Source organism: Giraffa tippelskirchi, chromosome 5, assembly GCF_054371585.1.
Source record: "Giraffa tippelskirchi isolate mGirTip1 chromosome 5, T2T-mGirTip1v1.2.pri, whole genome shotgun sequence".
Lineage (NCBI taxonomy): Eukaryota > Metazoa > Chordata > Mammalia > Artiodactyla > Giraffidae > Giraffa > Giraffa tippelskirchi.
This window is the reverse complement of record NC_137279.1, coordinates 120295147-120316016: the sequence shown is the minus strand read 5'-3', so window position 1 is coordinate 120316016 and position 20870 is coordinate 120295147. Positions and strand designations below refer to the sequence as shown.

The following is a 20870-nucleotide window of genomic DNA, read 5'->3' as shown; positions in this document are numbered from 1 at the left end:
AACAGAGTCTGTGATGATACTCAGAGACCCGGGGGTTCTTATCCTGGTGGCCCCACCATTAGAGTAGAGATTTATAAGAGCTGGGGAACAAACAATTTCCTGGCTAAATTCCAGTGACAGGGGATCCACTAGGTCCCCAGACCCACCCATTCATTTCTCAAATCCCCAAGTAGATTGACACACCAGCAATTAAAGGCATATTGAGTCATTGGCCTATGGAGAAAGAGATATCACAGTAAAGAAAGCCAAGTGGAAACCTCTGAAATTGCCCCAAACCTCACCAACGAAAATAGCAAACAAAGGAAAATTGCATCTTGGGAGTGGGAGGAGGGCAGAGTTTCATGCTACCAGTAAAGACCTAAAGGATGCAGGGGTGATAGTCACTACTCACTATCACACCTTCATTTAAATCACCAGGCTAGTTCCTGCAAAAGCTGGATGTTTCTGGGAATGATTGCAGAAAACCACAAGCTCATACAAATGTACCCTGATTGCAGCTACTAGGTTGGATGAGGTTTTATCGATAGATAAAGAAGACAAAATAGGTCAATAAGGCCTTAGGTAAATGGTATATAGCAATCAATTTAGGAAATATGCTTTTTAAAATTCCAGTTAGGATCAGAAACAGTTTTTACTTATGTGACATAATATTCGATTGCAGCTTTCATCTAAGACTATATTGACTCTCTTCCTTCTCTAGTTCTATAGTCTGAGGATGCTTGGAACACTGGGAGATCCCACAGAAAATGATACGGTTTCATTCTGTCAATAACATCATGCTGTTTGAAGAGTGCGCTGCTGTGCTGTGCTTAGTCCCTCAGTTGTATCTGACTCTTTCCAACCCCGTGGACTGTAGCTCCCCAGGCTTCTCCAGGCAAGAATCCTGGAGTGCACTACCATGCCCTCCCCAGGGGATCTTCCCAACCCAAGGATTGAACCCAAGTCTCCCGAATTGCAGGCAGATTCTTTACCTTCTGAGCCACTAGGGAAGCCCAAAGAGTGCGCTAGAAAATTTCATAAGACACATGGAAGATAAATATGCACGATGAAGATTCAAGGGACTTCCCAGGTGGTCCAGTGATTAGAAACCCTCCTGCCAATCTAGGGGAAATGGGTTCGACCCCTGGCCTGGAGGATCTTACATGTCTCAGTGCCATGCGCCACCACTACTGATCCCATGTGTTGCAACTACTGCAGTCTACATGCCTAGAGCCTGTGCTCTGTAACAAGAGAAGCCACTGCGATGAGAAGCCTTGCACCACAACAAAGAGGAGCCCCCCTCACTGCAACTAGGGAAATGCTCACACACAGCAGTGAAGACCTAGCACAGCCAAAAATGAATAAATGTATATGTATGGTGTGTATATATATATATATGTGTGTATGTATATATAAATGAATATATGTGTGTCAGTCAGTTCAGTCAGTTCAGTCACTCAGTCGTGTCCGACTCTTTGTGACCCCATGAATCGCAGCACACCGGGCCTCCCTGTCCATCACCAACTCCCCAATAACTTCAAAGCCTACAATTTAAAATGCTTTAAAAAAAAGTTTTAAGGACCTGACACTTCAGTGACATTTTCACAGCTTCAGTGGTCAGGAGTGTGCTGGACTAACCCCTCCAAAGTAAAAGACATATCTTGTACCTTCTACCACAAAGGAGGAGGTATAGTGCCTTTTTTAGATTCTGGGGGCACAGTAGGCAACTTTGGGTTCTGGGGGAAGTACGTTATACACCTAGGAATACCCCGAGCTTTGTATAGGGCCCAGAGCAGGAAGGAGTACTTAAAAGTTATGGTGGTGGTCAAAGTTATGGTGCCAGCAACCTTATCATTGGGCCAAATGGCTGACACCTAACTACATTGGAAATGTCAGTCATGGGGCTCACAAAATCATAAATTGGGGCCAGACCAGCAGCATTCTGTCAAAATGGTTCATCTGTGATCAAGCCAGAGTGTGACCAGAGGGCATGAGCACACAGCATTGTCACTCTGTAGAGTTCACAAGTGTTCCTGCTTCAGCTCACATGTATAACCTTATTAGGGATCACCCATCAGCTGAGGGACGATGAAAAAAACCTGAGCTTCCTTTGTCAACAGTTGGTCTTGGTTACGTGTGCAAGCTAAAAATAAACAGCAGTTGCATTATAGCTACAATCAGAGTTGCCCTTGAAAGACAGTGGAAAGAGAAAATCTTCCCAATGGAAAAAGCTGTTAGAGATACATCAAGTAATCCACATTGCATGAAAAAAGAAGTAGCCCAGCTAGTTTCAAGGATGAGTTCTGTTAAATTAAAGCAGAAATAAGACAAACTACTTCAAAATACAGTCTGATTAATGGATATAATGCAATTCCAGTCAAAATCTGAAAAGATATTTTTGTCTTGAAAATTCATGTGGAAATGCATATTGAATAACCAAGAGAAAATTGACACAAAGAGAGAACAAATACATTACCTGATTTCAAGACTTATTATAGGATTACAATAATAAACCCGCTGGGATGTTGAAACTGAGTGGGGCCCTGTGGGGTTCCCAGGCACTGGGATCATTTTTGTCCCCCATTCCTTGTGGGCAAGACTCCAGCCTCCATGACCTTCCCTGAGATCTAAAGGACAGACAGGAAGAGTTGCTAATCAAGGGAGGAGCAGCCAAGAAAACAGCTGAGGCAAGATTAAAGGAACCAGAGATGCTCATAAAGATTAGGAGACTGACCACCTGAGATTAAAGGAGTGTAGACTGCACTGTCTCCTCTAGAGGTACGGGTCAGCAGTGGACTGCCACAGGGGCAAGGGCTCTGGGTGCAGCAGACATGGGTATGGCATAAGCCCCTTGGAGGAGGTTGCCATCAACCCCACCATAGAGCTGTCAGAACTTGCACAGGACTGGGAAACAAACTCTTGGCGGGCACAAACAGAAACTTGTGTGCACCATGACCCAGGAGAAAAGAGCAGTGACCTCACAAGAAACTGACCAAGACTTTCCCGTAAGTGCCCAGGAGTCTCCAGTGGAAGCGTTGGTTGGCGGTGGCCGGCTGCAGGGCTGGGGGCACTGAGTGTAGTAGTGTATGTATGGGACCTTTTGAAGGAGGTTGCCATTATCTTCATTACCTCCACCATAGTTTGGCCCCAAGTAAATAACAGAGCTGAAGAATTGATTTTTTATGTTTTTATTTTTTGGGGCTCCAAAATCACTGCAGATGGTGACTGCAGCCATGAAATTAAAAGACACTTACTCCTTGGCAGGAAAGTTATGACCAGCCTAGACAGCATATTAAAAAGTGGAGACAGTACTTTGCTAACAAAGTTCCATCTAGTCAAGGCTATGGTTTTTCCAGTAGTCAGTCATGTATGCATGTGAGAGTTGGACTATGAAGAAAGCTGAGCGCCGAAGAATTGATGCTTTTGAACTGTAGTGTTGGAGAAGACTCTTGAGAGTCCCTTGGACTGCAAGGAGATCAGTCTTGAGGGTTCATTGGAAGGACTGATGTTGAAGCTGAAACTCCAATACTTTGGCCCCCTGATGCGAAGAGCTGACTCATTTGAAAAGATCCTGATGCTGCGAAAGATTTAAGGTGGGAGAAGAAGGGGATGACAGAGGATGAGATGGTTGGATGGCATCACTGACTCAATGGACATGAATTTGAGTAAACTCTAGGAGTTGATGATGGACAGGGAGGCTTGTCATGCTGCAGTCCAAGGCAAAGAGTCAGACACAATGAACTGAACTGAACTGAAATAACAGGGAGTAAACAGAGCCCCATGCATCAACAGAAAATTGGATTAAAGATTTATTGACATGGCCCCTACCATCAGAACAAGACCCAGTTTACCCCTCAGTCAGTCTATCCCATCAGGAAGCCTCCATAAGCCTCTTACCCTTCTCCATCAGAGGGCAGATAGACTGAAAACTACAATCACAGGAAACTAATCAATCTGATCACATGGATCACAGCCTTGTCTAACTCAGTGAAACTATGAGACATGCCGTGTAGGGCCACCCAAGACAGACGGGTCATGGTGGAGAGTTCTGACAAAACATGGTCCACTGGAGAAGGGAATGGCAAACCACTTCAGTATTCTTGCTTTGAGAACCACACGAACAGTATGAAAAGGCAAAAAGATAGGACACTGAAAGATGATCTCCCAAGGTTGCTAGGTACCCAGTATGCTACTGGAGATCAGTGGAGAAATAACTCCAGAAAGAATGAAGAGATGGAGCCAAAGCAAAAACAACACCCAGTTGTGGATATGACCAGTGATGGAAGTAAAGTCCGATGCTGCAAAGAGCAATATTACATAGGAGCCTGGGATGTTGGGTCCATGAATCTAGGTAAATTGGAAGTGGCCAAACAGGAGATGGCAAGAGTGAACATCAACATTTTAGGAATCAGTGAACTAAAATGGACTGGAATGGGTGAATTTAACTCAGATGACCATTATATCTACTACTGTGGGCAAGAATCCCTTAGAAGAAAGGGAGTAGACATCATGGTCAACAAAAGAGTCCGAAATACAGTACTTGGATGCAATCTCAAAAACAACATGATGAACTCTCTTCCTTTCCAAGGCAAACCATTCAATATCACAGTAATCCAAGTCTATGCCCTGACCAGTAATGCTGAAGAAGTTGAAGGTGAATGGTTCTATGAAGACCTACAAGACCTTCTAGAACTAACACCCAGAAAAGATGTCCTTTTCATTATAGGGGACTGGAATGCAAAAGCAGGAAGTCACACACCTGGAGTAACAGGTAAATTTGGCCTTGGAGTACAGAATGAAGCAGGGCAAAGGCTAATAGAGTTCTGCCAAGAGAACCCACTGGTCATAGCAAACACCCTTATCCAACAACACAAGAGAAGACTTTACACATGGACATCACCAGATGGTTAATACCGAAATCAGATTGATTGATTATATTCTTTGCAGTCAAAGATGGAGAAGCTCTATACAGTCAGCAAAAACAAGACTGGGAGCTGACTGTGGCACAGACCATGAACTCCTTATTGCCAAATTCAGACTTAAATTGAAGAAAGTAGGGTAAACCACTAGACCATTCAGGTAGGACCTAAATCAAATCCCTTATGATTATACAGTGGAAGTGAGAAATAGATTCAAGGGATTAGATGTGATAGAGAGAGTACCGGAAGAACTATGGATGGAGGTTTGTGACATTGTACAGGAGGGAGGGATCAACACCATTACCAAGAAAAGAAATGCAAAAAGGCAAAATGGTTGTCCGAGGAGGCCTTACAAATAGCTGTGAATAGAAGAGAATTGAAAGACAAAGGAAAAAAGGAAAAATATACCCATTTGAATGCAGAGTTCCAAAGAATAGCAAGGAGAGATAAGAAAGTCTTCCTCAGAAATCAATGCAAAGAAATAGAGGAAAACAACAGAATGGGAAGGACTACAGATCTCTTCAAGAAAATTAGAGATACCAAAACATTTCATGCAAAGATGGGCTCAATAAAGGACAGAAATGATATGGACCTAACAGAAGCAGAAGATACTAAGAAGAGGTGGCAAGAATACACAGAAGAACTATACAAAAAAGATCTCCATGACCCACGACAGTATGATCACTCACCTAGAGCCAGACATCCTGGAATGCAAAGTCAAGTGGGCCTTAGAAAGCATCATTACAAACAAAGCTAGTAGAGGTGATGAAATTCCAGTTTTGCTATTTCAAATGCTGAAAGATGATGCTGTGAAAGTGCTTCACTCAATATGCCAGCAAATTTGGAAAACTCAGCAGTGGCCACAGGACTGGAAAAATTCAGTTTTCATTCCAATCCCAAAGAAAGGCAATGCCAAAGAATGCTCAAACTACCGCATAACTGCACTCATCTCACAGGCTAGTAAAGTAATGCTCAAAATTCTCCAAGTCAGGCTTCAGCAATACGTGAACCGTGAACTTCCAGATGTTCAAGCTGGCTTTAGAAAAGGCAGAGGAACCAGAGATCAAATTGCCAAAATCCACTGGATCATAGAAAAAGCAAGAGAGTTCCAGAAAAACATCTACTTCTGCTTTATTGACTATGCCAAAGCCTTTGACTGTGTGTCCACAACAAACTCTGGAAAATTCTTAAAGAGATGGGAATACCAGACCAGCTGACCTGCCTCCTGAGAAATCTGTATGCAGGTCAAGAAACAACAGTTAGAACTGAACATAGAACAACAAACTGGTTCCAAATAGGGAAAAGAGTACCTCTATGCTGTGTATTGTCACCCTGTTTACTTAACTTATATGCAGAGTACATCATGGGAAATGCTGAGCTGGATGAAGCACAAGCTGGAATCAAGATTGCTGGAGAAATATCAGTAACCTCAGATATGCAGATGATACCACCCCTATGGCAGAAAGTGGAGAAGAACTAAAGAGCCTCTTGAAGAAAGTGAAATAGGAGGGTGAAAAAATTGGCTTAAAACTCAACATTCAGAAAACTAAGATCATAGCATCTGTTCCCATCACTTCATGGCAAACAGATGGAGAAACAATGGAAAGAGTGACAGACTTTATTTTTTGGGGGCTCCAAAATCACTGCAGATGGTGACTGAAGCCATGAAATTAAAAGATGCTTGCTCCTGGGAAGAAAAGCTATGACTAACCTAGACAGCATATTAAAAAGCAGAGACATTACTTTGCCACCAAAGGTCCACATAGTCAAAGGTATGGTTTTTCCGGTAGTCATGTATGGATGTGAGAGTTGGAATATCAAGGAAGCTGAGCGCTGAAGAATTGATGCTTTTGAACTGTGGTGTTGGAGAAGACTCTTGAGAGTCCCTTGAACTGCAAGGAGATCCAACCAGTCCATCCTAAAGGAAATCAGTTCTGAATATTCATTGGAAGGACTGTTGCTGAAGCTGAAATTCCAATACTTGAGCCCCCTAATATGAAAAACTGACTCTTTGGAAAAGACCCGCTGTTGGGAAAGATTGAAGGTGGGAGGAGAAGTGGATGACAGAGGATGAGATGGTTGGATGACATTATTGACTCAATGGACATGAGTTTGAGTAAACTCCAGGAGTTGGTGATGGACAGGGTTGCCTGTTGTCCTTAGTCCATGTCGTCGCAAAGAGTCTGACACGACTGAGGGACTGAAGTGAACTGAACTGATACCCTACACACACCTTAATCTTGTCAGAGACCTCACCCTTGTACCATTGTTATAAAGCTCTTCAACAAATCCTCTGGAGTTGTTGCTGTTCAGTCACTAAGCCCTGTCTGACTCTTTGTGATCTCATAGACTGCAGCATGCCAAGCTCCCCAGTCCTTCACTCTCCAAGTTTGTTCTAATTCATGTCCACTGAGTCAGTGATACTCCTCCTTTTCCTTTTGACTTCAGTCTTTCCCAGCATCAGAGTCTTTTCCAATGAATTAGCTCTTTGCATCAGGTGGCCAAATTTTTGGAGCTTCAGCTTCAGCATCAGTCCTCCCAGTGAATATTTGTAGTTGATTTACTTTGGGATTGACTGATTTGATCTCCTTGCTGTCCAAGGATGGAGAAGGCAATGGCACCCCACTCCAGTACTCTTGCCTGGAAAATCCCATGGACGGAGGAGCCTAGTAGGCTGCAGCCCATGGGGTTGCTAAGGGTCGGACATGACTGAGCAACTTCACTTTCATTTTTCCCTTTCATGCACTGGAGAAGGAAATGGCAACCCACTCTAGTATTCTTGCCTGGAGAATCCCAGGGACGGCGGAGCCTGGTGGGCTGCCGTCTATGGGGTCGCACAGAGTCGGACACAACTTAAGTGACTTAGCAGCAGCAGCAGCTGTCCAAGGAACGCTCAAGAGTCTTCTTCAGCACCATAGTTCAAAAGCATCAATTCTTCAGCATTCAGCCTTCTTTATGGTCCAACTTTCACACCTGTACATGACTACTTGAAAAACCACAACTGACTAGACAAAATTCTGGGGTTGGACACATAATTTTTCAAAGCAAGAGCCTTCTGTGTCCCTGTTTGCCTGGCAAAGCAATAAAGCTATCCTTTTCAACTTCCCCCAAAACTCTGTCTCTGAGATTTGATTTAGCACTTATGCAAAGAGACTGAAATTTTACCATCAGTATCAGCATAAATATAGACAAAAAGATCCATAGAGTAGAATAGAGTTAAAAAATACTCCTATACATATATGTTTGGGCTTCCCAGGTGTCTCAGTGGTAAAGAACCCACCTGCTAGTGCAGGAGACTCTAGAGGCACAGGTTCAGTCCCTGGGTCACGAAGATCCCCTGGAGGAGGAAATGACAACTCTAGTATTTTTGTCTGGAGAATCCCATGGACAGAGAAGCCCGGTGGGCTACAATCCATGGGGTCACAAAGAGAATTAGATATGACTGAACAACTGAGCATGCACATACATATATGTTTAATAGAATTACAAAATAAAAAAGCACCAGGACAATTATAATGAGAAAAGGAAAATCTTTTAAACAACCATGAGGGAAAAGCTAACCATGTGGGGTTAGAAGGGGATGAACTTGACCTTTACCTCACACCACACACAAACATTAGTTTAGAGTGAATCAAAAACCTAAAATGTAAAACTAATCAAATCAAAGACTTAATGTAAAACTAGAAGTATAATACTTCCAGAAGTATATAGTAAGCAAGGTAAGCTTTGTGACTTTGGGACAGGCAAATATTTGGACAAAAAGCAATAAACATAAAAGGAGAAATTTCTATTCATTAAAAGACATAAAAAGCTCAGAATCACTAGTCACTAGGTAGATGCAAATTAAAGCCATGAAGAAATATCATTTCACAGCCATTCAGTTCAGTTCAGTTACTCAGTTGTGTCTGACTCTTGGCAACCCAATGGACTGCATTACACCCAGGCTTCCCTGGTCATTACCAACACCTGGATCTTGCTCAGACTTCAAGTTAATTGAGTCAGTGATGCCATCCAACCATCTCACCCTATGTTGTCCCCTTCTCCTCCTGCCTTCAATCTTTCCCAGCATCAGGGTCTTTACAAATGAGTCAGTTCTTCACATCAGGTGGCCAAAGTATTGGATGTTCAGCTTCAGCATCAGTCCTTCCAATGAATATTCAGGACTGACCTCCTTTAGGATGGACTGGTTGGATCTCCTTGCAGTCCAAGGGACTCTCAAGAGTCTTCTCCAACACCACAGTTCAAAAACATTAATTCATATGTAAATAAAAGTATCACCAACTGATACATGCAACAACATGAAAGAATCTCAAAACATGTTCAACAAAAGAAATCATACACTTTTGCATGAATTTGCTCATTAAGTTTAATTGCATGCAAAGCTAATCTATGAAGACAGAAATCGAAACAAAGGTTGCTTATGGAGGGTGAGATTTGGCTAGAAAACATTATTTGGGGTGATTGAATTTTTCTATATCTTGAGTGTGGTATTGGTGTCATGGTATAACATTTATCAGAAAACATCAAATTGTATTCTTATGATGTATACATTTTAATATGTGTAAATTTTCACTGAATATAAGAATGTTATTTGCACTCAATTCAAACTGACAAAAATGATCTGTTTTTGGCAAGGATGTAGGTTAAAAAGCAATCACATATCTTCCTACAGGAAATGGAAATGGTATTAGTCTTATGAACAAGCAATCTGTCACCTGTATCTATTAGAAAATAACACTATGTTTTCTAGTCTAGCAAAACCATTCCTAGGAATCTGTCTCACAGAGGTGAAAGCCTCAGGATGTAAGGAGGTTGCAACAATAATGCTTACTGAAGCAGTGTTAATAATAGTAAAAGGATCATGAACAAATGAATGTCCATCAGTTAGGGAGTAGCTGAATGATTTATGATGTATCTGTCTCCATGGACCACAATAGAGTGATTAATATGATGGATTAGAGTTGTGTCAGTTATCTTAAAGAGATTTCTACAAGATAGTGTTGGTTGAGAACAACACGTATATAACATGATCTTGCAAGACAAAGACAAAAGCATGCCATGTTTATGTATATGTCCATAAATCCAATGTGTGCCTCTTTAGGATGGTATGGTAGGAAACAGTGAGTTGCTCACATGTGTTACCTTAGGCAGGACAAGTTAGTAGTGTGAGTTGAGAAAGAGAAAGAAGGAATCAAGAAGAAAGCAAAAAGACTTCACTAAAAGAAAAATGTGTCTTTGCTATTGCATTCTGCCTTTATTTTATGATGTATTTGTATTGATATATGAGTAAAGACATCTATTGTGCGAGTGCATGGTCAGTCTTGTTAGACTTTTTGCAATCCTATGAACTGTGCCCCACTAGGCTCCTTTGTCCATGGGATTCTTCAGGCAAGAATACTGGAGTGGGTTGCCATTTCTCCTCCACGGGATCTTCCCGACCTAGGTTTGAACCTGCGTCTCCTGCATTGGCAGGTGGATTCTTTTCCATTGTGCCACCTTTGAAGTCCCAAAGACATCTATTAATCTTTGTTTATTCATTTAAAAAACAAATGTATGCATTACTATATACCAAGTACCATTTTAAGAACTTTCAAATAATAACTAACTTAATCCTTTTAATAACACCCTGAGGCAGGTACTGTTGTGTATGTTAGTCGCTCAGTTGTGTCAAACTCTTTGCAACCCCATGGACTGGAGACTGCCAGGCTCCTCTGTCTGTGGAATTCTCCAGGCAAGAATACTGGAGCAGGTTGCCATTTACTTCTCCAGAGGATCTTCCCAACACAGGATCGAACCAAGGTCTCCTACACTGCAGGCAGATTCTTTACCATCTGAGCCACCAGGGATGCCCCATGGTACTGTTAGTTTCTGCTTTTATTAAATTTTGATTTTATTAAAAAAAACCCACATTTATTTATTTGGCTGCACCAGGTCTCAGTTATAGCATGCAGGATCTTCAATATTCATTGCACATGGGTTCTTTAGTTGCACCATGTGAACTCTTAGTTTCTGCATATGGGATCTAGTTCCCTGACCAGAGATTAAACCTGGGCCCCTTGCATTAAGAATGTTGAGTCTTAGCCACTAGGTAAGTCCCAGTTTCTGCATTTTAGAAATAAAGAAGCTGAGGCATGGTAAGTTTGCCCACAGTCACATAGCTAGTAAATTACAGATCAGGATTTGAACACAGCCATCTTGGTTTCAGAGTCTATACTTCTAATTACCACTCTATGCTTTCTCTATTTTTAAATAAAAGCAAATCTACATTCATTCTACTTCTTGACAACTTACAACAGCTTTCCATGGCATTTAGAAGACAATTCTAACTCTTTTGATGGGGTTTACAAACCTCGTCATCTTGTTAGGGGAAGTACACTGACTGAAACTGCCCACCCTGGCCAGGCACCATAGTAACCATTCACATGAGTTGTTTTATGAGGTCCTGGTAAGGAACATGGAACTAATAAACCACCTCCCACCAGAAGATTTCAGGAAATGTCAAAAGGTGACACCATGTGTCCAACCACCTCCCAGAATCCTTCTTGCTGGCATCCATCTTGGCTGAGCAATGTGTGTGCCAAAGGGAAGGACTCTGAGTTAGACGGATTGGCCAAAGACAACCCAGAAACTAATCCCATCACCATAAAACCCAACCCACGTGGCAGGGCAGTCCTCCTGGGTTCCCCTCACCCTACTGCTCTCCGCCCAGCATCTCTTCCCAATAAAATCTATTGCTCTGTCAGCACATGTGTCTCCTCGGACAATTCATTTCTGAGTGTTAGACAAGAGTCCACTTTCGGGCCCTGGAAGAAGTTCCCCTTCCTGCAACCATCTGGTCTCTGCCACACTCTCCATAGACCCTCAGTCACACTGAGCTCGTCTCTTCAGATCTGTTCTGGTCATGCTTTTCCCTCACCTCTTCCTCACGTCCCCTCACGGCTGGCTCTGTCACATTTTTCAGATCTCGGTGTAATGAGGGATCTTCTCTGACCATCAGTGTATGAGATATCTTCTATGCATCTCTCCCATAACATTCCGTCCATCTTTTAAAATTGCGTTTAATGCAAACTATACTTATTTTTGTCGAGTATTTGCTAACAGTTTATCTACTGCCTCTGTGGAGTGTAAGCTCCATGGCGGCTCCATGTATCTCCACACAGTGCAGCACTTGGTTAACCATGGATTTTCAGATGCATTTGTTGAAGAAATAAATAAATTAGTGAACGACAGTACTGAAAGGTAAACAAGAGTTTGAGTCTAGTATCAGGTAGACAAGCGTCTGACTTAATCCTGATTTTAAGAGACTGGTGAACCTTCATCTGTAAAGGGGAGATAATAATAGTATTTACCTCAGAGAGTTGTTGTGAGGATTGAATGAGATGACCTATCTACCAGCACACTGTAAGCCCTCAAGGCGTCAGAGCTGTCATTGTTGCCATCATCACTGTCATCACTCTCAGGTATCATCACAGGTCACTGTCCAACCTGGGTTGACAGCCCTTGGGTCAGATCCTGTCCCTGTTTTAACCAGCTCAGGTTGGCCGTGAGGGAAAGCCTGTGGGATTACCTTCTAGCTGAGCCCACGGTGGGCCAGGCACACGGCATCAGGCCCACAATCATGCCCAAAGCCAGCAGTATTTCCCATAGAACCTCTTCCCCAACTCCTCCCGGGCATGTCTCATCAGCCTTTCCCCCAGTCCCTTCCCTGTCTCTGGGCTGCTCTTCATATTGGCTGAATGTAGCCAGTCCCTGGTATGGCTCCATTTCTGCCACTGGAAAGCATCTTTAGGAATGTAAAGGATTCTGTCCCCTCAGTGAAGAGGCTGTGCTTAGCAGAGATAGGTATTTGATGTTTTGCTGAGATAGGTTAACCAGACTTCTAAGGAAGCTCATAGTGGCTTAATCATAGTGCAGAGCAATTACCTCTTGTTTTCTCTTCTTCCTGGGCCAACAGGAAACCCTGACTACTCCACCCTTCCCAGTGGTTATCGGCAGCAAACACTGATGTGGATTCATAGTTGGGGTACATACAGAAGACAGATGAAAAAGAACATGCTAGGAGGGGTTAAAATATCTCCATCAGTGGAAAGCATTGGAAATTGGAAAATAAAAGAGAAAGAGTAGGAAGCCCTGGTTGCTTTATGTTTATTCAAAGTGAGAGAGCCAAAGCTATTGCTTCTCTAGGGATAAGATGGAGAAAACTTCCTGGAAAAGTACCGAATTATCCAGGCTCATGTTTGCCAACTCCTAAATAACTTCCTGTCTCCAGCCCTTCTGAACTAACTTGTAGTTATCTGAGCATTTGTTTTCTTCAGTGTGTGATGCTGTTCTCTCTTCCAGGAATGACTTTTTAAAATTCCCTGTTCTCCTAATGACCAAGTACTCCTGCCTCTTGTAACTGTTTCATTATTAACTTCAACCTCCAGTACAGTGACTGACGTACTCACAATCTATAGGCATCTTGTAAATTGCTTGTTGAATGAATGATGGATATTCAGAAGTTTCTTGATGCATGCAGAGATTGTGTTAAGTCAATTCAGTCATGTCTGACTCTTTGCAACCCCATGGACTATAGCTTGCCAGGCTCCTCTGTCCATGGAGATTCTCCAGGCAAGAATACTGGAGTGGGTAGCCATTCCCTTCTCCAGGGGATCCTCCCAACCCAGGGACTGAACCAAAGTCTCCTGCATTGCAGACAGACTCTTTACCATCTGAGCCACCAGGGAAGTCACAGTGGGGTTGAGTCTTGAGAATTAATTATCCCAGAAAGTGATATAAGCTAAGAAAGGAAATATGTCAGACAAAAGGTTAGACATAGTCTTGGAGGATAATTGCATTCAGGGTGACAGAGGAGAGCTTGAGCTGTCAGAGACTTGGGCAGGGAGTCGGGGAGCGGGGTGGCAGTGACTGGAGATTGTGCTCTTCCTGAGAGTCTGGCAGAGGATAAGAAGGTGGGGCTGACATTCAGCCTTCTTTCAGCTGGTCACGGGGTCAAGCTGTGTGCCACAGAGGCGGGGCTGTGACAGCTCTGAGGATGGGACATCTTTTCCAAAGGACCCCTTGGAGTAGCTGAGTTTTTGTGATTTGCACAAAGTCCCAAGTTAGCCTTGGCCCTGGAGGGGCCACAGTTTGATACTTTTAATGCCGATGTTGTAAAAAAAAAAAAACAAACAAACCTCTTGCCCCTTTTCAGATAAGTGTCACCACCAGAAACAGTATGGGACCACAGACTCTCCTGGGTGTTCTCTTTTTCTCTGTGTTATTGAGGGATGAAGAGCTACTTGGTGGGTGAAGAAAAAGGGACAGATTCTCCATAGTGAGCTAGGTGGTGGCATTCTACAAATCTCCTTTTCTCTCATCCTTCTGTCATGAGTAGGTGTTAAAAGCATTACGTGAAGAAGCTCTTGGACTCTCATTGGAGATCATTAAAAGGAGCACAGATTGTCATCTTTTCTAAGATGGTTTCCATAAGGCTTGGCATGACTTTAAAGGGATACACTGATCACTTCATATCTCTTACAACCTTGTGCTGTTATCTGATTCTAGGATTTCAAATTTACATGTACTGAATATTCATGTATTTATCAGCTTTGATTATTCTGGGGCAGAGTATGTATATTGATTGCGTTAGTGACCCATTCATAATCACTTTTGATTTCAAGTTCTTATTAAGATAATCACAGACTCTGCTTAATTAATCCCTTTCTTGACATTATTGTTCTTGGTGTTTATTCCTACATGGGAGTTAATGCAAGCATGCTTTTCTCATGCAAAACAGTGTTTCCCCTGCCCTTTCCTCTCACTGCCATTTCAGGAGGGAAAAAGAGAGCAAATAAGACCTTCATATTTGACTGAAGGGGTTGTTGTTTATGAGAGGCATATGATGCAGTAGAGAGAAGACAGACGAGGTAGGTGTCATTCATTCACCAAATATTTATTGAGAGCAACTATTACAGCACTAAGAAGAAGGACATGGCAGCCCATTCTAGTGTTCTTGCCTAGAGAATCCCCATGGACAGAGGAGCCTGGAGGGCTACAGTCCATGGCATCACAAAGAGTCAGACACAACAGAGTGACTAAGCACATTATGGTACTCGGTTAGGTGCCCTGGTTTCAAATCCTATTAACAGCTCAGTCTCTTACTAGCTATGTGACCTAGCCTGACTAACCATCCAGTTTTCCCAGGACTGTCCTGTTTTGGGCTTCCCAGGTGGTTCAGTGGTAAAAAATCTGCCTGCCTATGCAGGAGACACAGGAGACATGGGTTCAACCCCTGGGTTGGGAAGATCCCCTGGAGAAGGAAATGGTAACCCACTCCAGTTTTCTTGCCTGGAGAATCCCATGGATAGAGTAGCCTGGCCAGCTACAGTTCATAGGGTTGCAGAGTTAGACATGACTGAGCTTGCACGCGTGTCCTGATTTCAGTGCTGGAAGTCCTGCACGCCAGGAAACCTCTTAATCCTGGGTACCCTGGGATAGTTGGTCATCCTGACTAAGTCACTTGCACTTATCTGTAAAATAGGGAAGTTGATTCTTTTTTACATCATGGCTTTGGTGTGAGGGTCAAATGCGATAATGCAAAAGATCTTTGTAAATTGTTAACTGTCAAATAAACATAAAGTACTGCTTTACCTCAAGAAAACAAGAAAAATCTCTAGCAAATTACTTAACCCTCACCTAAGACAACTAAAGAGAGAAGAACAAAAACCTGAAGTTAGTAGAAGGGAAGAAGTCATAAAGCAGAAATTAATGAAATAGAGATGGAGAAAGTAATAGAAAAGATCAGTGAAACTAAAAACAGGTTCTTTGAAAAGATAAGCAAAACTGATAAATCTTTAGCCAAACTCATCAACAAAAAAAATCATTTATTCAAATGAATAAAAATAGAAATGAAAAAGGAGAAGTTGCAACTGACATCACAGAAAAGCAAAAGATCATAAGAGACAACTACAAGCATGCTTTTTTTCATCCCAGGCACTTGTAGCAAAGGACTTGAATCTAGAACTTGATTGTCACACTAGGGGTGAGGCAAGTTCTGAGGGCAGGGGGAACCCCAGACTCATCAGGTACTGGGATAAGTCTTCATCTGACCACAGAGTTTGGTGCCCAAGGGCTATGGCAATACTACATCAGAGTCCTGTAGGCAAACTGTAAAGAGGCCCAAACAAAGTGGCGATGGGTTCTGCTTGTTCTCCAGGGCACCTGTCCACAAGTAGGTTTCAGGCAACATCCATGGGCCAAGGAATTTGGGAATCTCCCCATGGGAGGAAATTGGCCAGAGTGGCCCAGGTGGTCTAGTAGAGGGACCTGGGGTATTGGGTGAGTACCTACAACATGAACAGGGCCAAAGGGGCACCAAAGTGAGCCCTATTATCAGAGGAAGATCCAAGGCTGGAGATGGACCCAGGATAGTGAGGATGACTCGTAGGCTGGGGTCACAGAGTGTGGGACTGAGGCTGGAGTTAGAAGGAATATGGACTTTACTATTCTGCTGGGCACAGAGTTCTTCATGATTTTACTATCTTTTCACAGAGTTTGATATTCCAGACTAGCTAGCCTACATACTCCCAACTCTGTCCTTATTCATACTACTCTTTTTTTTTATAGTCCTCTCATCACCTTTGAGCTTATTTTTTACTTTATTTTTTTAAATAAACATGGGTCATGAAGATAAGTATTTAGTTAATTGATTTTGGCTGCCCTGGGTCTTCGTTGCGGCACAAGGGTGTTTCTAGTTGCAGCGCTCAGACGTAATTTCGGCATACAAACTCTTAGCTGTGGCATGTGGGATCTAGTTCCTTCACCAGCAATTGAATTTGGGTCCCCTGCATTGGAAGCACAGAGTCAGCCACCGGAGAACCAGGTGAGTACCAGAGCTGATTTTTTTTTTTTTAATGATATTCAACACATTTTCAGTAAGTGCTTGTTCTGTACCAGATCTTGGGATTGGTTAACAAGCACCTGCCATGTGCTGTGTCATGGGCATTGAGTCCCTGTGAGGCAGGTGTTATTCCATCCACTTTACTGACAGGGAAATGAGGTTCAGAGAGGTTAGCTAACAAGTTTACACTGTACCTCTGGACATTGGCATTTGAACTCAGTTCTGCTTTACTCAAAGCCATGGTCAATTCCACTCTAGGATCTGGCATCCTGACTTGAGCCCTCAGAGATTTAATTCATGTACCATTCCTTCACCCCTTCTCACCTCGGATTACCGGTCCTTCTTAGAAGCATCATCTTGTCTCTCTCCCTTTCCTAACGCATCACGACTGCAAGCTTCTCACTCTGACCCAAATCACCATTGGTTTGCAAAGTACCTCGAGTTAGTGTTGCTCACATCCCGGGTCTGTGAACTGTTTGTTATGGGTCCACAAAGATAAAGTACTTGGGCCAGAATGTAAATCAGCTACATCACTAAGCACACTGTTTAGTTCAATTGACATTTTCAAAATTTTTCCTAAAGCAAGACTTTCTTGATGAACTGAGAAGTGCCTAGGGTTTACTTTCTGGCACAAGTTCCTTATCTTATAGCGGATCAGTAAAAACAGTAGGAAGACAGACATTGATCCAGAATTTGGCCCTGGTCCAAAGACAACACTTTGAGTAACGCTGCTGCAGTTAACATCACGTCTCCTTCTCCCTCACTGCTGTCAACTTTGGATTATTGCAACAGTCCTGGATGGTCTCCTGCCATTTCCAAATCTGTTTGTGACACTCGCCTACTTAAAACCCTTCAGTAGCTCCCACCATCTGCTGATAAAGTCCAAACTCCTCTCCAAATTCCAGTCCAAAAGCTCCTCGTGACCTGGCAAGCTGGACTACTCTGGCCAGCCTCCTCTCTCTTCCTCCCTTGCTCCTTGAGCTCCAGCTTTACTGGCTGGTCTGCAGTTCCCCTGGCTCAGTGGTAAAAATCTGCCTGCCCAATGCAGGGGACACAGGTTCGATCCCTGGGTCTGGAAGATCCCCTGGAGAAGGGCATGGCAATCCATTCCAGTATTCGTGCCTGGGAAATCCCATGGACAGAGGAGCCTGGAGGGCTACAGTCCATAGCATCGAAAAGAGTGGGACACAACTGAGGGACTGAGCATATGCACTGAAGTTCCCCAGACGGGCCATTTGCTCACCTCACCCTTTTGTCTGTGTTGCTCTGTCCACCTCTGTTGTCGTCCCTTCCCCTCTTTTCCTTGCCACACAGGCACACATTTTCTCCCTGACAATAGCCGCAAGGAACTTCAAAGACCATGTGGGAACAGGGGCGGGATCGGATAGATTATTGTTTCAACTTTTGGATTTGAACTGGTGGAGACGGTAGGGATGGCAGGAGATGATGAGCATGCAGGAAGGATTAGGGAGATGTCCTAGAAGGCTGTGGCGGCACAAGAGGTGATAATTGCCTGAGAGTATGAGAGTCACGCAAGGAAAATAAGGAGATGGAATGGAGACAGGGCTTCCAACAAAACTGTAGGTGCTCACCGCGGATACCTCACAGGAAGAGGGGTTATATTTTGCAAAGGGGTGGTGTGACATATTTAACAAAGACAGTTCCTACAGAGAAAGTCCCCTGGGTGCTCTGAAAGAGGCTGCACAACTCAAGAGGACTTCTTTGCTTTAGTCATCAGAAGTATTCATAACTCTGAAAGCCTTTAAAGCAAGGAATGGCTCCTGGCAGCCGGGGGAATGGTGATGGGTTTGGCAGGCTGGTAGGGGAAGCGGTTACTGTACCCAGCTCCTAATTCTATGCCCCCAGACCGTGGTGGCTGTGGATGGCAAGGATTCAAGAGTTGAAGAGACCTGGCTCCTCTCCCTCACCCAGGGGCAGGTAGGGTGGGTGAGGGCCACATCTTCTCCCTGGTCTCTGTTAGCCTCTGATAAGCAAAACCTTCAGTGGGAAGAAATCATTCCCCTCTTTTTCCTGACTCAGAGAGTGAAATGTCTGTCTTGTTCCCACTTCCAGGAGGCTAAGATTTATGAAAATCTGTAAATTGCCTCCTATAAGAAAACATGATATAAAAGGATTAACTGCCTAGCAGATGTCTTAGTCTGATGCTGGTTCTAGAAAGACATGAATAGGAGTATGTCCATTTTACGTTATCCGCATGCTCTATGAACATTAACTCATTCATCCTCATTGCCTGCTTGTGTTGATCGTTATCCTTTTCTTGCAGCCTAGCAATCAAGACACAGGGGGCACAAGGGGCCTTGCCTGAGGCTACGCAGCTGGTAGAGGCAGAAATCGGGCTCTGCTGACCAGCTCAAGGGCAGGCTTCCTCTCTCGGGGAAGGAAAAGCCTTGGGCCACTGTCAAGATAGCTGGCACTGACTAAAGAGAGTTGCTCGAAGTCCCAAACCTCAGGAAGACAAAAATCCAGCAAAACGGACCGATTGCGGGTCCAATCAATGAGAATGTGTGATAAGGCAGAGAGCAGCTGGGTTGAAGATCGCCTTCCACAGCTCTCTGACAGCCACAAAACAACGGTCCAATGAAAGGTGCTGATGACCTCGTAAGGGAATGCTTAAACAACTTGTATGTGAATGCAGAAATGGTTGCAAAGAGTTGCAATGATTTTCACACTACTGTTTATATCTGTGCAGTACTCTTCAACTCTGAAAGCATTCTCGCATGCACGATGATTTTTTCATGATAGTTTTTTGAAGGCAGGAGGTTGGGATCCCTGCTAAAATGTCTTTCTTAAATACACAATGACTCCACAACTGCAATCAAACTTATCCCCAGTTATCTTGGGCTTTCCTAGTGCTCGAGCTTAGTTGATGAATTGTGTCTGACTCTTTGCGACCCCCTGTCAGGCTCCTCTGTTCATGGGATTATCCCAGCAAGATTACTGGAGTGGGTAGCCATGCCCTCCTCCAGGGGATCTTTCCGACCCAGGGATTGAACCCGTGTCTCCTGTAGGTAGATATTATGTGCTGAATTGTGTTTCTCCACAAAATTTATACTGAAACTAACTTCAGCACCTCAGAATGAGACTGTATTTGCAGATAGGGTCTTTCAAGGTGTGATTAAGTGAAGATGAGGCTCTTAGGGTTGGTCCTAATCCAATCTGATTAGTGTTCTGGTAAGAGGAATTTTGGACACAGGAAGAGACACCAGAAGTGTCACCGGAAGGGACGACAACAGAGGTGGACAGAGCAACACAGACACAGTACGTGGAGGGAAGAACATCTGCAAACCGAAGAGAGATGCCTCAGAAGAAACGGAATCAGCTGTCACCTTGGTCTTGGACTTCTAGCCTCCAGAACTGAGAAGATTAACTTCTGTTGTTTAAGTTATCCAGGCTATGGTATTTTGTTATGGCATCCTAGCAAATTAGTATGGCATGCTATTTTGCAACATCCTTAAACATTTTAGAAGTACTTATTTTCCAAACCAGAAAATATCTATATTAATCAGAAAACTTTCATATTGTCTCATCAATAACATGAGAAATCACTCACACTGAGCCTTCACCATGTGCCAGGCACTGTTGTAAATGTTCTATTTCATTTCATCCTCATGAAAGCCCGCCAAAGAAATAAGTAGGGGGGACTTACCTGGTGGTCCAATGGTTAAGACTCCACACACCCAATGCAGGAGATGCAGGTTTGATCCCCAGTCCGGGATCTAGATCCTACAAGCCACAATTAAAAGATGTGTTGTGCTGCAACTAAGACCTGGCAGCCAAATAAATACATAGTAAAATGAAAGGAAGATGTAAGTGAGGGGGAAGGAGCAGTTCTTCCTTACAGTAGAATTTCAGTTAATACATGTAAAAGAAAAGTGGAAAACAGAAGATAGCTGTTGGCCAAACACCACAGTAATAATCATTTCAGATAAGAGCTGTTGACAGTCACACAATTAGTGGGTGAAAGTGTGATCAGAAATGAGATATTGGCAGGGTCTCAAACTATCTGCCCACAATTTTTTTTTTAATTACAAAAAGGAAAAAATAGTAACTTTACAGTGGAGACATCCCCC

At 43.3% G+C, this 20870-nt stretch overlaps 1 long non-coding RNA gene across 1 annotated transcript in view; it reads right to left on the bottom strand.

Annotated features, from left to right (window-relative positions):
• Positions 1-20657, bottom strand: part of LOC145507181 (uncharacterized) — a 349446-nt gene extending 328789 nt beyond the window's left edge. The window contains exon 1 of the long non-coding RNA XR_014054670.1: positions 20443-20657. This is a non-coding gene — a long non-coding RNA (uncharacterized LOC145507181). The remainder of the gene's footprint in view (positions 1-20442) is intronic.
• Positions 20658-20870: the final 213 nt, after the last annotated feature.